This window comes from Cheilinus undulatus, linkage group 16 (assembly GCF_018320785.1).
Source record: "Cheilinus undulatus linkage group 16, ASM1832078v1, whole genome shotgun sequence".
Taxonomy (NCBI): domain Eukaryota; kingdom Metazoa; phylum Chordata; class Actinopteri; order Labriformes; family Labridae; genus Cheilinus; species Cheilinus undulatus.
The window spans coordinates 45825914-45840880 of NC_054880.1; the positions used below are offsets into that span (position 1 = coordinate 45825914).

A 14967-nucleotide genomic window follows, 5' to 3' on the forward strand; every position below is an offset into this window, starting at 1 on the left:
TGAGGGTATTTTATCGCATTATTTTACCATAAAATGTTTTAAATAGATGCTTTCCCTATGCGTTTTCAAATGTTGGGGCCAATCTCTGTGTCCCTCTGTGCTTTCAGGGCTAGTAGAGGTTACAAAGAGCCTAAAACTATTCTTAATGAACATGCTTAACCCTCTGAGGGTGGCGCACACTGCTGTGTTTTACTTTGTTTTTAATAATATCTTTGTTGTTTTACGCCACAGAAATACGTCATTTAAACACTTCTGTGAACTGAATTATCTCATCTTTTACTTCCGTCGTTATTTGCCATCCCACGTGATTCCCCCATGGAGTTACAGGGCCAATAATAGAGCAACAGGCACATGTCACCTCTCACTTCGTGCCATTGTCCGTAAACTTTTGCCAACCAATTGACACTCTGGAATCCTAAGGCCCTCCCTATCACAGTTTTTGCTGAAGAGGCTAGGAGAGAGAATTAGACCTGTTGATCTCTGATGATGGTGAAGTGAAGCTGAAGTTATTATTCAGCCTCATTTATCTCATCTGAGACATTAGTAGAAAAATAGAATGACAGAAAACATTTACGCTCAAAAAACAACAACATGACAAAACGTCACTTTAGACATGTTCTCTGAACTTACCTATTATTTTATTTATATATTCTGCTACTTTTGTGAAGCTCAGACTTTGGTAAACCTATTTCAAACACCAAAACATTCGAGAGGGACCTGGATGCAGCCGAGGACCTCCACTTCACCTCCAGAGGTCAGACGAGCGCCGCCATATCTCATCTTCTAATACCAGAAGTCAGTTGAACTGAACATCTTCTTCATTATCTTCTTTGTGCATTGCCACCATATTGATAGAGGAGTTTTCAGATTAACAAGCCCAGTGATTACATAAGATTAGTTTTTATAAATCGATGTATGATCCAAATTCACGTATCACTGAGCAACATGGCGGCTACATCGGCTCCCTGCCAGCCAGCCAATTATGTCTGTGCTCAGTGATATGTGAATTTGGATCATAAATAGATTCATTAAAATAAATGTAACGTTATCGCTGTTAGTATGAAATCTTGCATGATTTCATTTACTAGTATTTCTTTATCTGGCGTACTTTCCTCTATTAACATGGCGGCGACACACAGAGAAAACAACAAAGAAGGTGGTCAGTTCAAGTGACTTCTGGTATTAAAAGACGAGATATGGCGGCGATTTTCCGACTTCCGGTGTGAAGTGGAGGCCCTCGGCTGCATCCAGGTGTGTTTCCTCAAGAGAGTCAAACATTTTCAGCTGACAGATCTCAAAATTCAGCATTTGGGCTGAAATAACTCTTCACACAGTCCTCTAAGACAACAATGGGCCTCAGTATGCATAAAGCTGAGAGTGTCCTTAAAAAGGTGAATGACAAAAATAAAGTAAGTATTGAGGAAATACCTTTAGACCTCGGGGAGTCTAGACATACCAACATAGCTTTTATGGCATTTACAGAAATGCACTAGGTTTTTTTTTTGTTTACTGGACAAGGAATGGTCTGATAATGTGATAATACGTTATCCTGTTGTATTAAAAGATAGCTATGGGGTTTTTTTTTTATTACCATGATGCAGACAGTGCTGTTTAATGAGCAGATACTAATGATAAATTCCTGAAGAATGTGTGTGTTTTCACCAGCTGCCCCACTGTCTGTGTGTGAAGATGCTTAAAGAGTAGACAGAATTCCTGTCTACTGCCTACACGCCAATTTGTCTGTTTTGACCATCTCAAAAAAATTTGAATATCTTAGAAGTTCACTTTTTCTAGTGATTTAATTCAAGAAGTGAAACTTCCCATACAATGTCAAATATTTCAAGACTTTATTTGTTTTAATGTTGATGATTAAAGCTCACAAAAAATCCCCTGTCGCAGAATATTAAAATATTTCAGAGCTCAAGTCTAAAAAATGAACATATGAACATGTGCAGACATTGACCTTCCATAAACACAGGAAGTTTGAGTCAGATTGGACAAGGCACAGCTGAGTTATAAACAACTTCCTGTTTGGCCAAAAATATGCTAATTTGAGGGCTCGCCACGGCCACACCTTTCAACTGATGATAAAGTCCCGTACATCTTTTCATCATTCATGTCTCATCTAGCAGTATGCCAAAGTACAAGTCGATGGGATGTAATCCCTCGGAGGAGTTCTTCCAGATATGACCTCTGGAACAGGCCAAAAACGCCTCCTTTTTGGGATAATTTATTCAAAATGGCAGATATCCTGTTGGAGATAGAGATTTGCTACAGGAGACTTTTTTGTCGAGCTCCCTGAGCCGAATCTACACACCAAAATTCATGACTCTAGGTCAAAATCCCTTTTGGGGCTGTTCCATAGAAGCACAAAAAGTGGGGCAAATGGGGCAATTCCTGAGGGTCATCTGTGAAACCTACATCAACCTCGCATTTCGCACACCCTTCATATGTGTGCCAAATTTCTTTTTTTGAGGATGATAAGGGGACCAAAAAGCCTCAAAATGCATAAAAAAATTAATAATGACAAACCCTACCAGTTTCAACAGGGTCCTCGCACCCTCTGTGCCACCTTCTGTGGCTTACCCTCCTTGTGGAGGATGGCAACAATTGTTTCCTGGACTAGAGTCCAGTCAGCAGTCTTCTCAATGATTATGGTTGTGTGTACCGACAGAGTGAGAGATTGAAGGCTCAGGAAACCTTCCAACCACATTATTCTAATGCTTAGAGAGTGAATTTTTGTTTTTCATGATCTGTAAGCTGTGATCATCAAGATTCAAACAAAAAAGCTTGAAATATTTCACTTTGTATTAGATTTATCTAGATCAGCGGTTTTCAAACTTTTTTCACCCAAGGCACACCTAAGATTGAGCCAAAATCTCAAGGCACACCATATTCATATCAATACAAAATAGACTTTTTAAATAATAAAATGGTCAATGTGGCCCATAAGGGGGATAAAGGGGGCAACTGGGGGTGGCAAAAGGTGGCAAAATTTGGTTCAAAGTGATGAAAAAAAACATGGCAATATTGGTCAAAAAGTGACAAGACAGAGTCAAAAATGGGTAACAATTGGCATTTGGGGCAGAAAAAAGGGTGAAAAGTGGCAAAAACATGTTGAAAGTGGCAAAAAAGTGGCAAAAAATGTGTTACAAGTGGCCAAAAAGGGTTAAATGTTTTAAAAAGGTAGCAAAAAAGGGGTTGAATGTGGCAAAAAAGTATTTTAAAAAGTTGCAAAATTGCAAAAAATGCAGCAAAATAAGTGGGGTAATAGGTAGAAAAATTGGTTAACTCTGTTAAAAGCAGCATGAATTATTAATTTCAACACCAATTTCAACTCAATAATAGCTTGCCAAATGAGGTAACTGTTAGCCAGGATGCTACTGATCCAACACTCATACACTGATATCAATAAATCACAGCTGGAGAGGACCCGTTCTCTGGGGTTTTTTCAGGGGCCCAGCCAGATCCCCGCGGCACGCCTTGACTTGCCTCAGGGCACACTGGTGTGCCTTGACACGCCATTTGAGAACCACTGGTCTAGATATATAGAAGTGTAACTTTCTGACATGAATCATCTGAGAGGAAGGGAGGGAAGGAAAAGAGAGGGTCCTTGTGCCATAGAAGGAGAGGAAAATATCCAGAAGCATCATGTGACCCTCTGCGCTGATGCAAGTCAGTTCACCTGTGAAGTCTGAAAATAATGCTGCTACTTTAAACTCCAGCGTCTGTAAATGTTGCCTTATAAACATCCGTTTTAGAGCTGAAGCATTGTGTCGAATGAAGCCCCTGTGTCCTGTGGTTTTTAAACACCTGGGGTAATACTGTATACCCCGGTAAAATCTGGGGAGGCTTTGACAGTATCAAAAAATGACAACCACAACCATAAAGAACGTGTAGGTGTGTGTGCATGTGTGTATGGGCGTGCTTTATGTGCTGACAGGCCTGTTAGGTTCAGGTCAGATCAGCATTTGGCTGGAAGCTGCCTTTCCTTTTATTACACAACAGCTCACCCTGGGTTATCTGGCTTTATTTGTGTGTGTGTGTGTGTGTGGGTGTGTGGGTGTGTGTGTGTGTGTGTGTGTGTTACTGTGGCATCATTATCTCATGCACATACACACTCATACAGGATGACAGACATGTTTTGTTGTGGAAGGAGGTAAGCAATGTCTCCAGGATGCTGCAGACAGAACGCAGACTTCCTCAGCGGAGCTGGGAACACGGCTGGGAACGTCTGTTGGTCGGATCTCTCTGAACCCTCTGAATCCGTCTGCTAGCCCAGCAAGACAGGCGCCCATTTCCGGTTCACACGCTTCAACCCGGGCCTCGCCGCGTCACTGTGTGCATGTGTGTGTGTCACAGCCGTGCCCTTCCTTTCCCGGTAAAGCCTCCTGTCCCAGGAATGTTCCATCCCTCCCAAAGATGTTTTCAGGATGCCCATCCTGAACAATAAAAGTTATTTTAGACACTCTTTCTTGCCTTTTAGTTGCTCAGGTGCCTTTCTTCACTTCACACTCACATGTTCCCTTGTGATAAAGCGAAGCATTATTTTCACATTTTGTTGACATCATCTCACAAGGTTTGGAGTCAGAGAGCAAGTTTGCAGTTTGTACAAAGGGGCTTTTGTGTGTTTGAGTGTCTGAGACTTGACTCCATGTTGCATCATGTCTTGCTCCCAGAAAGTCTTCATTTTGTTCACTTTGGTTGTTTAGTTAGAGGTTTGTGTGTCTTTAGAGACTTTAATCTACCAGTTCTGGCTTTAGAGAGGGTTTGTCTGGACTTTCTTAGAGCTACTGAACTTTTGTATTTTACTTTGATACCTCATTTTAGCTCTCGTTTTTACAGTGGGGAAAAATTTGGCTTAAAGTTAACGACTTTTTGAGATGATTTGTGGTTCTTTTATGTCTAAATTTGAAATATGATTCCCCCAGAAAACTTTGACCTTAGAAATTATCCGTTACAAGTCATTTTAATCAGTTTGCACTTTGAACAGTAGGATTTAATTGTCAACCTTTATTTTTTATTTTTTTGTATCTTTCCATTGCCCTTGTTTGCTGTTTTTGCCCCTTTTCTCATTTTCTGCCATTTTTAATCTATTTTATTCCCATGTAAGCAACTTTTGCCATTACATTTATTTTTTTCCTATTTTGCCAATCTCTGCTGGGTTTTTATAGCTAATATTTCCACTTTTTTGCTGATTTTTGCTCATTTTAGTCATCAGTGACTCATTTTTCATCACTTCTCACCCATTTTTTCCACTCTCGGCCCTTTTTGCCGCTTCTTCTCCCCACTTTTGCAACTTTTCACTGAGGTTTTGCCATGTAATGCCTATTTTGCTCCATTCACCCATCTTAGACACTTTTTTGCCGCTTTTGGACAAATGTTGCCACCTTAAACTTGTTTTTATTGCCCCTTAAATGCATTTTCACCTCTTTCCACCCATTTTTACCTCCGCCAAGGAGGTTATGTGGTCGGCAGGGTTTGTTTGTTAGTTTGTTTGTTAGCAACGTAACTCAAAAAGTTGTGGTTGGATTTTGATGAAATTTTCAGGAAATGTCAGAAATGGCATAAGGAAGAACTGATTAGATTTTGGGAGTGATCTGGATTTTTTTAAAGGACTCTTATATTGGGAGATAGGGCTAATGGTGGAGGTCTGTGCTCTTCGAGTGCTTTTCTAGTTGACACTTTTTTGCCACTTTTTAACCATTTTTGCCACCTTTAACTTATTTTTATTGCCACTTAAACCCATGTTTGCCACTTCCCACCACTTAGATTGTGGCTTTTACAGATGTTTTTTTCACAAATGTGGCTCTTTGGTTGAGCAGGGTTGAGTAAAACTGGCCTAGAAGCACAAAAATATCAGTCCAGCAGTTAAGTGGTGTCTTGTTTCTTAAGGGAAGGTTTTCACCCCTACCTCTTACAGCTCTGTTTCAAGGGGAAGGGTTAAGGGGTAAAATGGGATTGGCCCTTAGACTAGCAAAAAATTGCTTCTTGATAATAAAAAATGAAGTTTTAGGTTTAATCAAGGAGACTAAAACGTTAGAGCTGGACTGTTGGACATTTAGAACCCATGATAATTCTCTAATGCGCATCTAAGGTGGCTTTCACCCTAGGGGCCCGGTCCTGGACCTGAGTGCACTTGAGACCAAAGTCTGAATTGTTTTGGTGAGTGTGAATGCAAACGAACCGCGCCGGGACACCGGGCCCACTTGAGGAGATGTTCTCGGGTGCAACTCTGGCACGGTTCGGATTAGATGTGAATGCAACCGCACCCAGATATGGGACAGAGCGCCGTATCAGCTTTATGATGTCATTGTAAAAACGTAACTTCTTTCCACAACGCAGCAGTTTGTTCATATTTTTCCTCAATAAAATTTGGAAATCATAAGAATCCAGTCAGTAAACGGTCTGTTGTGGAGTAAGATGAGATGCAAAGGCAATAAAGGTGGTCTGTCACCTCAAAAGCTGCTGTATCCACGCACTGCAAGCCCATTAATCCTCTGAGCTGTACGGGGATGGGAAGATATGAAGAGCGACGTTACTGGCATCTTAAAAGTGAATTTAAATCATCCATGGCTGCAGGATGAACTTTTTGTCAGGTTAAAACAAAAACAATCTTCACTCAGGTCATGACCCCAGTGGTTGCCATGGCAGCTTCTTCTTTCTCCTCCTTGGCAGGTTGTAAACCAGCTACGTGCATACTGCCACCTGCTGTTTCAGACTGAGTAAATACAGAAGTAGGCCAGGCATGGATGGATGTTGCTAGTGTGAAAGCACCCTTAGGTATCCCACTATTTTCATCAGTGTAATTTGAATCAAAGTTTTGATAGTGCATTAATCTGAGTGTTTTTCATTGTGGTGTGAGCCAGATAGACTAGTGAGATGTTATTGTTTTGTCCTCCATTACTTGGATTTTGAGGTGTACTGCCTTTTTTGAAACTCTTGTTTTACACTGATATTGATTCTACAGTTTGGCTGATCACAATACAAAGAGAATAACTACTTTCCATTCATACAGGGTTGCACTATGGGCGGATTTTAGTTGTACAGAAAGCCGTCTTTAATGGCTGCCTCCACTGTGGTGATTACCTCAGGTAAAGCTTAGGCACTGCAGCTGTTTTACTAGAACAGGACCACGTTTCTGTAAGAAATAAAGAAAAACAAAACTTAAAGCTTTTTTTTATGCTTTTTGTTTTCGCTCTTCTGCCGACCTGCTTCGGCATGAGTCTGTGAAAGAGTTAGTTGTTGCGAGTCTGCAAGGCCTGCAAGTGGAGGGATTAGCTCGGACTTAGCCACAGCGGCACTTTGGTCAGAACTGGACAGCATTTCTTTATCAAAACAAGGGCAGAGAGCCACACTGAAAGCTTGTCAGGTTAGCTGTTTCCTGCCTTACAGGGCTTTATATTTTAAACTTTAAAGGTCCTTCAATTCTCAATCCACAGACATAAGAGACAGCACAGTTACACAGCCTGAAAACCAATCACTCTGCCAGAACACACACTTCAGACGGGCATTTCAAAAGGTATCCCAGGTAGATGCGGTCGGTCATATGCTAGGTTTAACCTAGTCTTGTTGTATGATGCCAGAGGTGTCAAGTAACCAAGTACAAATACTTCATTACCTTACTTAAGTAGAAATTTTGGGTATCTATACTTCACTGGAGTAATTATTTTTCAGCCGACTTTTTACTTCTACTCCTTACATTTTCATGCAATTATCTGTACTTTCTACTCCTTACATTTTAAAAATAGCCTCGTTACTCCTATTTCATTTCATCTTGTTTTCATTCCGGCTTGTCATCGTTCAGAAAAAAAAAAAACTGTCCGGATAAATATAGAGTGAATTTGATTGTGGTTGGATGAGAAGTATAAACATAACACCATTCTGACACCCTATTGGTTTGTATGTGACCACGTCACACTCCAGCAAGGAAATAGCAGACGTATGCTTGGATGAACATTTACATTCCAACAAAAGCTATTGATAACATGCCTCTGACGTTTGACTTTATGCACCATTACAACACTTACAGTAATTAGGCAACTAGTCATCATATCTTCTGCTCCATAAACACACGTTAATGCTCAGTAGTTCACATATATGGTTCTTGAATGTATTTGCATTGTACTAAAATGCGTTCATTTTCGATGGGCATAAATGAAACAGGTGCATCCCAAATGTTTCAACATTAACATTTTAATATAACATTATAGTCATTATGGCCTTTAGAAACATGTTTTTGGGGAGGTGGGGTAGTGCTCTATAGGCTCCTGTGGCATGGCCTAAGCTTTTGTCTTTAATGGCGTTTTTTCCCCTTTACATGACTTTTACTTTTATACTTCAAGTAGCTTTAGAACCAGTACTTTTACAATTTTACTTGAGTAAAAAGCTTGAGTTGATACTTCAGCTTCTGCAGAAGTCTTTTTAAACCCTAGTATCTATACTTCTACCTGAGGAATGAATGTGAATACTTTTGACCCCTCTGTATGATGCATCACAAGATCAAAATTTTATTTGCTCAACATTTGAGGCAAGGCCAAAGCCTGAAAATCCAAGATAGTCCCATCAGACACATCTAAACTTGGCATTTTTTGCCAGTTAGAACAAGATCCTTAGCTTGCCCGTACTGTGGTACTCGTCCAACATTAACATGTTTACAGCATGATTGAACACAGATTAGATCCTTCGCCGCATGCGTGAGGACCCATGTTGTACTTTTATCCACTCTAATGCTTAAAATGAGTCTGACTAGTCTTGGGCTGATTAAATAAAACCTTCACTGATCTGATAACTGAAGTTCAGCAAGACAAGCAGCAGACTGGCCAAGATGTGGCCTTTAGCTCCAGTGCTACTGCTGACATGCAGTGTTGTGTAATGTCATATGTAAGCTAACATACAAGCTATGGGAGAGGAAGGCTGTGAAGTGTATGCATGCATGGTCACTTCAGTCATTGTCTGAAAAGCATTGAGAACGGCTTACACAACAGCGCAGACAAGACTTTCAGACATGCCGTGCGTTGGTCTGCAGAGATAGTTGCATTGTATTTGCATTGGCATGGTTTTATCAGAGGATCTCTCTCCCTGCAGCTGTAGAGCTGGAATCTGAACATTCTTCACTAAGCTCCAGTCTTTCTCAAAGCTTACATTATGAGTCAGTAAAACTGTGTATGTGCGTGACATGACAGGTTTATGGCCTGCTCTGCCTTTGATGACATAAATGGATAAGTCCTTAGGGTATAATGAACAGGCTACCATGAATAGATGTGACTCTGCATTTCTGTCAGGTTTTAGAAGCAGTCCAGTACAGTAGTAGATTACATATGTGTCTTTATAGTGGCTCCAGCAGATGCTCATGCTAAAGCTTATTCAGTCCATCATCACTGGCCTATTAGATTTGCTTTGGCAGCCGTTTACATTTCCTGATTTTATTAGTAGCATTATTAACATGAGGGATGATGGTGAGCTCTGAGTGGTTAGAGCAGTGTTACTCAGCCTGCTCCACCAGAGAGCCAAATTGTTGAAAAATACCTTTGCAAGAGCCACAAACTAAGTGAAAGTGGCAAAAACAGCTTAAGTAGCATTAAAAATAAGTTAAAGATGGGAAAAATGGTCAAAAAGCAACAAAAATGGATGAAAAGGGGCTAAAATGGGGAGGAAAAGTGGAAAAAGGGTCAGAAAATAGCAAAAATGGATGAGAAGTGAGAAAAAAATGAGTTACAGGTGGCAAAAAATGATTGAAAAGTGACTAAAATGGGCAAAAGCAGTGAAGAGTGGCAGAAATGGGCAAAAAAATAGGAAACTAGTGGTATCTAGTGGCATAAGGTAGATGAAATGGGTGAAAAGGGCAAAAATGGGATAAAAGTGCCTTAAAGAAGTGGCAAAACGGGCAACAAAAGGGAAACAAGTGGTATTTAATGGCAAAAGGTAGCTTCAATAGGCAAAAAGTGGCAAAAATGGTGATAAGTGGCAGAAAGACGTGGCATAAACAGGCAAAATGTAGGCAAAAAGTGGTTTTAAATGACAAAAGGTAGCTTAAATGGGTGAAAAGTGGGAAAAATGGTAAAAAGGGGCAAAAAGTTTCTCTTTTTTAAGGTTTTCTGGGTGAATAATATTAAAATTAAGACAAAAAGAGCCAAAAATAATCACAAAAGAGCCACACGTTGAGTATCACTGGGTTAGAGACTTTTCTCAAGCAGAGGACTAATGTTCAGACCTTCTCTGTTAATTGTTGGCCCTACAAAGTTATAACTGTCTTTCCATTTAGCAATATTGTGTATATGCAGATAGAAAAGATGCAGAAATGTCCCTTGTATTTTCATTAATTCTGTAACTAAATGACCTCCCTAACTGACTCAACTTCCTTTACTTTAACTTACTTTAATTTAAATGCCTTACCTCTTGCGCCTTTGCATCACCATGCAGGCATAGAGATGACCAATTAGAGCTTAAAGATTAGATATTCCTTTATTAGTCATACAACCGGAAATTTTGACAAAAGCTGACAGCAGCAAAAAGTGGTGTAGACAGAGCAAGAAATAGAAATAGAGGACAAATTAAAATAGTGTAAAAGAGAGCATACTATTGAAAACAATGAATTATTATTGTATTGAATATAAAATGTCAGCTTAAAAATACATATTGGAAATAAATCTGTATTCAGGCCACTGTGTTATGAACCCCTAAATCAAATTTCAGTCAACTGAAACATCTCTAAGTTTATAAAATTAAGCTTCAAAATCATGAAAAATGAGGCAGTAAAATCTGCTCCAGGATGGTGTGGGTGTGTCTGTTGAATGAGCTGAAGCCACGCCCACTCAGGACACTACAATCTGACTGGAGGAAACACCATTATTCTGACCCTTGACCTCATGTTGACTTCATGATCCGAGCCTGGCTGCCTGGCTCTGGTCCAGAGAAGAGACAAAGTCAGTTTCTGTCTCAGATCCCTGTTCTGATGCTTTTAATGATCCATAGACCACTGTGGCTGATAGACGGGGTAAATTTACCTCACAGTGAACAGAAAAACAGCATTTAACTGACTGTTAACTTTCAATGAAGGCACATACACATTTTTGGTTTCCACTGAAATATCTGAACAGCTAGTAGACAGAGGCCCAAACATTTGGTACAGATAATAATTACTACTACTACAGTAGTAGTCATATTTAGTCATTTCTACCCTTTTTAGGATTAGTCTAGTTTTAGTCGATGAAAACTCAAAATGATTTGAGTCCAGTTTTAGTCCATTAAAAGTCCTCACATTTAGTCTTATCTTTTAGTCCAAGCATTTATTTTCTTGTCTAAATCTGGTACCAAATCATGGTAGTGTGTTCTCTGCCAAACCTGGGGTCCCTGCTTTCTACAGCTGAGGGGCAGAACTACTGTTAGACTCAAGATCACACTATCAGACACCAAGACCTGCACGAGACCAGAGCGCACCAAGACCATAAAAATCCATTTTAAAAAACCATGACAAGTTTGAACAGTTAAAGAGCATTCTCTCTTTAGTTTTAGTTTTCTTTTAAATCAATTTAACAGATAAAAAATAGACGTCTGCAACTCTTTCAAGTACAACATGCAAAAATCTCATCCATTCATTTTCTATACCACTTATCCCATTCAGGGTCATGGGGGGATGGGAGGGTGGGCCATCCCCGCTGTCATTGGGCGAGAGGCGGGGTACACCCTGGACTGGTCACCAGCCAATCACAGGGATGACATACAGAGACAGACAACCAGGCACGCTCACACTCACACCTATGGGCAATTTTAGTGTCATCCGTTAACCTAATGAGCATGTTTTTGGTGGTGGGAGGAAGCTGGAGAACCTGGAGAGAACCCACACATGCACAGGGAGAACATGCAAACTCTGCCCAGAAAGGCCCTGACCGGTAAGCGAACCAGGGACCTTCTTGCTGTGAGGCAACAGCGCTAACCACTGCACCACCATGCAGCCTGCAAAAATCTGAAATCTTAGCAAATTTGTTCAACTAACTTGTAAAAAATCAATCCTTGTATGTATTTAAAAGCCACTGACAATTCTGGAATTATTCTAAATATGTGAAACTGAGATGTTTATCTAGATTTTTCAGGTGTATGAGGCCTAAAGTGAGTGTTCAGAGGTATTTTTGACTAGAAATAAGATGGACTGATGTCTGAGTTTTTGTTGTTTTAGCAAGTGCTTCTTCTTATGATCAGATTAATAAAGTTGAAGAATAGCAGATCAGTGCTGGTCTGGAGCGGTCACGACCACTTCGAGACTGAGAGAAGACCAAGACATTCAAAATGCGGTCTTGAGACTGTTCTTGAATACTACAACACTAGGCAGAAGAGCTACAGATGCAGGGGCGTAGCACAGGGGGGAAAAGAGGACTGATTACCTGGGCCCACAGTAGGGAGGGGCCCTTAAGAAGCCTGCAATGGTGTTTTCGTATATTTTTCCTTAGCATTTAGTGTCATTATTGATTCAAAAGTCACTAAATAAATCGGTCAACAGACTGAAATTAGTATCAAATAGAGTAAAATACAGTACTGGGGGCTCCTAACCTTGCAAAGCAGATGGATACGCCCGTTTCCTTGTTTTTCACTGGCGAATCAGCTAGATAGCAGCTACGTCACGCGTTTTGTTGCTCTGATTGGCCTGTAGAGATGTGACAGACAGAACGTTCATCCAATCACACTCCGAGTTTTTTCAAAGCCTCTGCCTTTTCTCAAACTATTTCTGTTGAAGCTTTCCCAGATGGACGTGTGAAACAAATCCATCTGGCATGTCAGGTTAGGGGGCCCCTGCTCTTCCCTTAAAAATGTCCAAATGGTGTGGTCCAGTGCTGCAGAGTAATACAAGTAAATTTAGTAAAAATATTGTCAAAAATGGGGAAATTATGGTTCAAAAATACATTAAATGCAAAGATATTTGTAAAAATGATGCAACATTTGCTGCTTGGCTAGCTGGTTAAGGGGGGCCCTGTGTAATATTCTTTCCAGGGGCCCTAAATCCCTTAGCTACGCCCCTGTACAGATGTATTGTGTTTTGACAGATTTGACTGGTTTTGACGAAAACTAAATTACATTTTAGACTAGTATTTGTCATTTTGACAGAACTAAACTTACATTTAGTTGGTTTTAGTCATCAAATATTTGGTTCGCCTTAGTCTAGTCTTTCTAATGGTAAAAAGGCTGTTGACAAACAGTTTTAGTCATCCTTTTGGTCAACGTAATAAACACTGGTGGGCGGGACCAAGTGTCGGGGTCAGCCACGTGGGCTCAGGAGGGAGAGGTGGAGGTGGCCCTGATGCAGGCCTGGATGATGGCCAGCAGGAGGCCAAAGCAGTACGGGGCCAAGGATGGCGTGGCAAGTGCCAAACCTTGTATATGCTCCCATACCTGACCTGACTCCTAAAAAATCATAGTAAAGTGATAAAAATGTGAAGGCAATATAAATGATAAAAACCATGTGATTACCAAAGGTGCAATGGGGGAGCAGTGGAGTTATGAAGGTGTATGCAAAAAAAGCAAACCAAAGACATAGGTAAGCCTCATGGCTAGTTTGGTTGGTTATAGATCAGTGTTAGGAGTTGATTGTCTCTCAGTTGAATGGTTGGGGGTCCGATCCCCCAGCTCCTGCAGACACATGTTGGGCTAAAACACTGAGCCACTGCAGCGTCACAGCAGTGTGTGAATGTGTATGAATGAGATTATTCTGAGGGACTCTTTGCATAGCTGCCGCTGCCATCAGTGTGTAAATGTAGTTGAACAGGTATGTGTGGTCTGTGGTGTAAAAGGGCTTCTAGTTGACAGACAACCAGAAAAGTTCTGTATAAGCTCAAGGCTATTTCCCATTTAGCTGCTAAAAAGGCCGGTGGTGTCAGTGTGCTGGTTAACACACTGATGTGAATCTCACGGAGAGATTGTCTGATTGTCGTATTCTTTTCTAATCATCATATGTTTAAGGGTAAAGTTCAATGGTGTAAAAACTATGAGTTAAAGTGAATTTTCTATTTCAAGTTTTAATAACTAATAAAGATGTAGACATTAGTTCTTGCATGTTCTTAGATAATATAACCTGTAACTGTGTCATGAAAACAAATGGAGGGCTGAAGCCCTGAGTCACACACTCTCTGTTTAAGACTCCTACCTCCCTCTGTGTCTGTGGTCAGCTGATGTGCCTCTGCACGCAATGGTCTGCTGACCCACTGCAATCAGATCAGGTGCATGTCTGTGTGTGTGTCTGTGTGTGTGTGTTTGAAGATGACATGCAGAGTATGTTGAACAGAGCAGGATTATAATTTAATAGATATAGCAGATGAATTAACGCAGGCAGAAACTAGATTACAGTTATGAGTTGTCAGTACAGTCCAGGATGTTTTTGTTTACTCAAAGGGAGAAGGATTTACCTGGGCAGAGAGCTTGATCATCAGAAATGAGGTGAAAGTATTAATAAGACCGTGCATGTGCGTGTGGTGTATATGTGAGTGAGTCAGAAGGATTTACTTTTGAGTTTCTGCCAAGAACTAAATGTTTAACATTCCCCGCTGATGCGATGATGTAATTTAGCGGTTTCTTAGCCAGTGTGTGGGGCTTTGAGACTCACATGCATGAATGTAGTAAGAGCTAGACCTTGAGACCACTCTACTACAAAATACAAACCCAACTCCAGAAAAGTTGGGACGCTGTGGGAAATGTTAATAAAAACGCAATGCAATGATTGGCATAGCTCATATTCTCAGTAGAGCATAAACAACATTTTAGAGACAATGAGACATTTTACCATGTCATAAAAAATATCAGCTCATTTCGAATGTGTTGGCAGCACTACATCTTGAAAAAGTCAGGACAGGGCCATGTTTACCGTTATGTAGCATCCCCTTTTCACTTTAATACATTGATGTTTTTGCAGCAGCTTTACAAGTTTAACCTCCTCCACCCCAGCTGTCTCCTTCATAGCTTAAAGCATGTTGCACCCTCATA

The 14967-nt window shown here is 40.5% G+C and overlaps 1 protein-coding gene across 2 annotated transcripts in view; it reads left to right on the forward strand.

Moving 5' to 3' along the window:
* Positions 1 to 14967, forward strand: part of LOC121524148 (growth factor receptor-bound protein 10-like) — a 95535-nt gene that overhangs the window by 42818 nt on the left and 37750 nt on the right. The gene's annotated exons all lie outside the window — the stretch shown is intronic.